Raw genomic sequence first — 6000 nt, forward strand, 5'->3', positions numbered from 1 at the left:
AAATCCTGTAGTTTTGCCTTTGGAAAATAAGTTTAAGGTCCTGTCGGACGATGATGATGATGATGATTGGGACTCGTTCAGTTCAGCGTCCTCCATGGATGATGAGTGCCAGGGCGCAACAAAGCGTGCTGGTTCTCCAGGCAGAGGGAGTAGTCAGGCTAAGAAACGTCTGCCTCAATTACCCTAATGGCAGTTCCCACTCCGATAAAAGTGGCAACCATTAATGTTGCCAGCTTGAGATCAGTAAGCGCTCGTCATATGGCCTTATTTTTGCTCAGCGAGTTTGATGCTGACATTTTGTTTTTACAAGAGACCCATCTGAGTAGTCTGGCTGATATACATCTGGCAAAGAAGGAGTGGAGACGTGGTCCCTCATTTTGGTCTCTTGCGGCCGAGCCTTACAGCGGGGTTGCAGTCCTTTTTTCTGGTATGGTAACGTGCCGGCGGGTAATTGAGGTAGAGATTGGGAGATGCATGGTCTTGGACGTCTCTGTAGGGGGGCAGGACTTGCGCCTGATTAACATCTATGGTCCCCAGACGAAGTGGGACAGGAAATGCCTCTTTACAAAGATTAAGCCTTTTCTTTTTACGGCCCAGCAGGTTATCTTTGGAGGTGATTTCAACACCATTACTAGGTCTAAAGACAGGAGAGGTTTCAGAGATAAGCTGGGCTATGACACCCTTTTTCTCAATGCGATAGTTAGGGAAGCAGGTCTGGTAGATGCGCACATTAAGCGTTGCCCAGACAGCACGGGGTTCACTTTTCAGAGAGGTAGTAGTCAGAGTAGGATAGATAGGTTTTTTTTAAAGGGAGACTCTGCTTTTTCGGCACCTGTGTGCCGGGCAGTGGAGTTTTCTGATCACTGTATTCTATCTGTGACTCTGAATGCCTCAGACATGCCACCTAGGGGGAGGGGTATCTGGAGATTGAATTCGGCCCTCCTGGAAGACGAGAGAGTAAGACAATCCTTTGAGGACTTTTTTCAAGCACAGGTAACGATCCTAGACTTTTGCAACAGCAAGTCAGAATGGTGGGAGCTTGTAAAACAGCGGACTGTTAGGCTTTTCAAGGCCATAGGAAGAAAGAAGCAGCGAGATAAGTATATCACCTACCAGCGTTTGCGGAGGAAACTTGACCGTCTTGTTTCGAATGGAGGAGATTCTGGGGCGATCTCTGAGGTGAAGCTCCTCCTTAGGAGACATGAATATGACCGGCACGCCTCTTTGGTTCAGGAGAGGGATTACGGGAAATACCATTCGCCTGACCCTTACCAGAACTGTAAACAGAGCGTAGCAGTTAAGACGGTCCATGGCCTGAAGGACAGTACGGGCTCCCTGACGAAGTCTAGGTCAGGGATCCTGGAGGTTGTCAGGTCATACTATGCCGATCTCCTGGGAGGAAGGAACCTTGATCGGACAAGGATGTTGGGTTTTTTGGACTCTACACCAGGACTGGAGAGTAATGTTCCTTTGATGAATTTGACAGATGAAATCACTGCAGATGAGGTAGTCCAGGCTATTGATAAACTGGCCATCAAGAAAACGCCAGGGCCAGATGGGTTGACAGCTGAGTTTTATAAATGTTTTAAGACGATCCTGGCTCCCTACCTTGCGGAGGTTTTTAATAGCTGTTTGCAGGAGGGTTCTCTCCCTCCCTCCATGAGGCAATCTGCAGTGATCCTTCTGTCAAAGGGTAAAGATCCTTCGATTATTGAGAATTGGCGCCCCATTAGCCTTCTTAATGTCGATAGAAAGATACTGGCAAAGATTTTTTTCTGGCGATTATCGCCAGTGGCAGGCAGTTTGTTATCCCACCACCAGCACTGTTCGGTCCAAGGTAGAAGCACTTTCTCAGCAGTGTTAGCCGTCCGGGAGGCCTTGGAGCGTTGTAGGGCTGCTGGTTGGGGTAAATTTTTGCTGACATTGGATCAGGCTAAGGCCTTTGATAGGGTTAATCATGAGTACTTATGGCTCCTTCTTGGCAGATATGGCCTGGGGGGGGGTTTCATTGATTGGCTCAAGATTTTGTACAAAGGGGCTGAAAGCTTTCCGCTAGTTAATGGTTGGGTCGGGCAACCCTTTGTGGTTGGCTCAGGTGTGCGTCAGGGGTGCCCATTGAGTCCTCTGTTATATGCATTTGCAATCGACCCCTTCGTCAGAAGGCTGGAGAATGGGCCATTGTGTGGGGTACCTTTGGGCATCGCTGGTGAGCCTCCTTTGAAGGTTGTGGCCTATGCTGATGATGTTTCTGTTTTTGTCTCTGGGACTGGGGAGGCGCAGGAGGTGGTCTCAGTGATAACGCAGTATTCAGAGGCATCAGGTTCAAAGGTCAACCAGGACAAGTGTGAAGCTTTCTGGATGGGCGTGGAAGGTGAGAGCTTTGTTCTCCCGGATGACTTCCCGGAGCCCCAGCAAAAAATTAGAGTTCTAGGCATTGAATTTGGCCCAGGTGACTATGGTCATGCAAATTGGGTGAACAGGCTGGAGAATGCCGATGCCAAGGTGGCAAGCTGGAAAGGTTGGCAGCTTTCCTTGAGGGAAAAGGTTGATCTGATCAAGACTTACCTGATTCCGATTTTTCTATATGTCAGTTTTGTTTGCGTTTTGCCAGCTTCTCTCTATACCAGGGTCTATACTTGTTTCTTCCAGCTGTTATGGGGGAACAGAATAAACCTTGTCAAAAGGAATGTGACTTACCTTTCTAGGCGGGAGGGTGGTCTAGGGATGATCAACCCTGTAGTCTTTTTCTCTCTGATGTTTGTGAAGTACAATCTTGGTAACATGTTGGCAGAGAGACCGCCTGGGTGGGTTGGTATTTTCCAGTCCTGGTTTAGGCCCTTTCTGCGAGACTGGGAAAATGGTGGGCCAGTGAAAAGCCTGAGGGTCAAGCATGATAAGCTCCCGGCTTATGTTGCCCCGTGTTTGAAAATGCTTCGGCAGTGGCAAGTAACGGCAGGAGAAGTCAGATCTCTTCCAAGGAAACTTCTTGAGAAGCGGATCATGAGCTCTGTTTTTTGCGAGCCACTGGCCTTGAGGGATTGCCCAAGCCTGGTTTTGGGGGTGGGTTTGCGGTTGATTAATTTGGAGAGAATCCCAATGAAGTTTAGGGATCAGGCTTGGCTTGCCTTTCATGGAAAACTATATGTGAAGGGCAACTTGAAGTTTCTTTCCATGAGTGATCGGGGCTGCCCGAGAGTGGAGTGTGGAGGAGTGGTGGAGTCCATGGATCACTTTCTACTTCAGTGCCCTTTTAATATAGAGGTGTACAAGAGGGTGGGGAGGGCTCTGAGTATACCCTTCCTCCCCCATATGAGTTATGCAGAGTGGGTGTATGGGGCTTTCCAGACTCGTCGGGATTATGATTTGGAAACACTTTTTTTAGTTAGTTTAGTAGTCCGTTATTTCACGTGGAGTGCACGGTGTCAGGTATCCTTACGGGGTAAAATCCTCCCTGTGGAAGTGGTGGTGCAGAACATTCTGGGTGAGGTTGGGAAGATTCGGGGTCTTGAGAAAGACCGGTGGCAGCAGGAGGCCTGGATAAAGGCGTGGAGGAATATCAGGACTCTGTAGCGGCTGCCTGTTGATCTCGTGGTGTGCGGCTTTCTTTGTATTCTTCTTTCACTCCCTTAGATTTTCAGATCAAATACAATTTTGATAAAAGGCTACATGCATGGTGACGGTGATGTTCCTTAGTCTGGCTCTCCCATAGGGATTATGTTGTGCGCAATTTGTTTTTGCACTGTTTATTTTGTTCTTGTTCTTTCTGGTTTGTATAATTATATTCAATTATTTTGTAAATATGTTTTTATTTATTTATTATGTTTTTATTGTATATAAGTTGTTGTTTGTAAGATTTTCAATAAAACAAAATTAACCCCTCATAATGGGCACAGTGGGTGTACAGACCCGGGAACTCAGCACAGGGATGGTGGGAACCCCTCATAATGGGCACAGCGGGTGTACAGACCCGGGAACTTTGCACAAGGATGGTGGGAACCCCTCATAATGGGCACAGCAGGTGTACAGTCCCGGGAACTCAGCACAGGGATGGTGAGAACCCCTCATAATGGGCACAGCGGGTGTACAGACCCAGGAACTCAGCACAGGGATGGTGGGAACCCCTCATAATGGGCACAAGAGGTGTACAGACCTGGGAACTCAGCACAGGCATGGTGAGAACCTCTCATAATGGGCACAGCGGTTGTACAGACCCGGGTACTCAGCACAGGGATGGTGGGAACCCCTCATAATGGGCACAGCGGTTGTACAGACCCGGGAACTCAGCACAGGGATGGTGGGAACCCCTCATAATGGGCACAGCAGGTGTACAGACCCAGAAACTCAGCACAGGGATGGTGAGAACCCCTCATAATGGGCACAGCGGGTGTACAGACCTGGGAACTCAGCACAGGCATGGTGAGAACCTCTCATAATGGGCACAGCGGTTGTACAGACCCGGGTACTCAGCACAGGGATGGTGGGAACCCCTCATAATGGGCACAGCGGTTGTACAGACCCGGGAACTCAGCACAGGGATGGTGGGAACCCCTCATAATGGGCACAGCAGGTGTACAGACCCGGGAACCCAGCACAGGGATGGTGGGAACCCCTCATAATGGGCACAGCAGGTGTACAGACCCGGGAACTCAGCACAGGGATGGTGGGAACCCCTCATAATGGGCACAGCGGGTGTACAGACCCAGGAACTTTGCACAAGGATGGTGGGAACCCCTCATAATGGGCACAGCAGGTGTACAGTCCCGGGAACTCAGCACAGGGATGGTGAGAACCCCTCATAATGGGCACAGCGGGTGTACAGACCCAGGAACTCAGCACAGGGATGGTGGGAACCCCTCATAATGGGCACAAGAGGTGTACAGACCTGGGAACTCAGCACAGGCATGGTGAGAACCTCTCATAATGGGCACAGCGGTTGTACAGACCCGGGTACTCAGCACAGGGATGGTGGGAACCCCTCATAATGGGCACAGCGGTTGTACAGACCCGGGAACTCAGCACAGGGATGGTGGGAACCCCTCATAATGGGCACAGCAGGTGTACAGACCCAGAAACTCAGCACAGGGATGGTGAGAACCCCTCATAATGGGCACAGCGGGTGTACAGACCTGGGAACTCAGCACAGGCATGGTGAGAACCTCTCATAATGGGCACAGCGGTTGTACAGACCCGGGTACTCAGCACAGGGATGGTGGGAACCCCTCATAATGGGCACAGCGGTTGTACAGACCCGGGAACTCAGCACAGGGATGGTGGGAACCCCTCATAATGGGCACAGCAGGTGTACAGACCCGGGAACCCAGCACAGGGATGGTGGGAACCCCTCATAATGGGCACAGCAGGTGTACAGACCCGGGAACTCAGCACAGGGATGGTGGGAACCCCTCATAATGGGCACAGCGGGTGTACAGACCCAGGAACTTTGCACAAGGATGGTGGGAACCCCTCATAATGGGCACAGCAGGTGTACAGTCCCGGGAACTCAGCACAGGGATGGTGAGAACCCCTCATAATGGGCACAGCGGGTGTACAGACCCAGGAACTCAGCACAGGGATGGTGGGAACCCCTCATAATGGGCACAAGAGGTGTACAGACCTGGGAACTCAGCACAGGCATGGTGAGAACCTCTCATAATGGGCACAGCGGTTGTACAGACCCGGGTACTCAGCACAGGGATGGTGGGAACCCCTCATAATGGGCACAGCGGTTGTACAGACCCGGGAACTCAGCACAGGGATGGTGGGAACCCCTCATAATGGGCACAGCAGGTGTACAGACCCGGGAACCCAACACAGGGGTGGTGGGAACCCCTCATAATGGGCACAGCAGGTGTACAGACCCAGGAACTCAGCACAGGGATGGTGGGAACCCCTCATAATGGGCACAGCAGGTGTACAGACCCGGGAACCCAACACAGGGGTGGTGGGAACCCCTCATAATGGGCACAGCAGGTGTACAGACCTAGGAACTCAGCACAGGCA

Source organism: Lithobates pipiens, unplaced genomic scaffold (assembly GCF_037356315.1).
Source record: "Lithobates pipiens isolate NorthernLeopardFrog02 unplaced genomic scaffold, aLitPip1_a1.2 Scaffold_19, whole genome shotgun sequence".
In the NCBI taxonomy this organism is placed as follows: domain Eukaryota; kingdom Metazoa; phylum Chordata; class Amphibia; order Anura; family Ranidae; genus Lithobates; species Lithobates pipiens.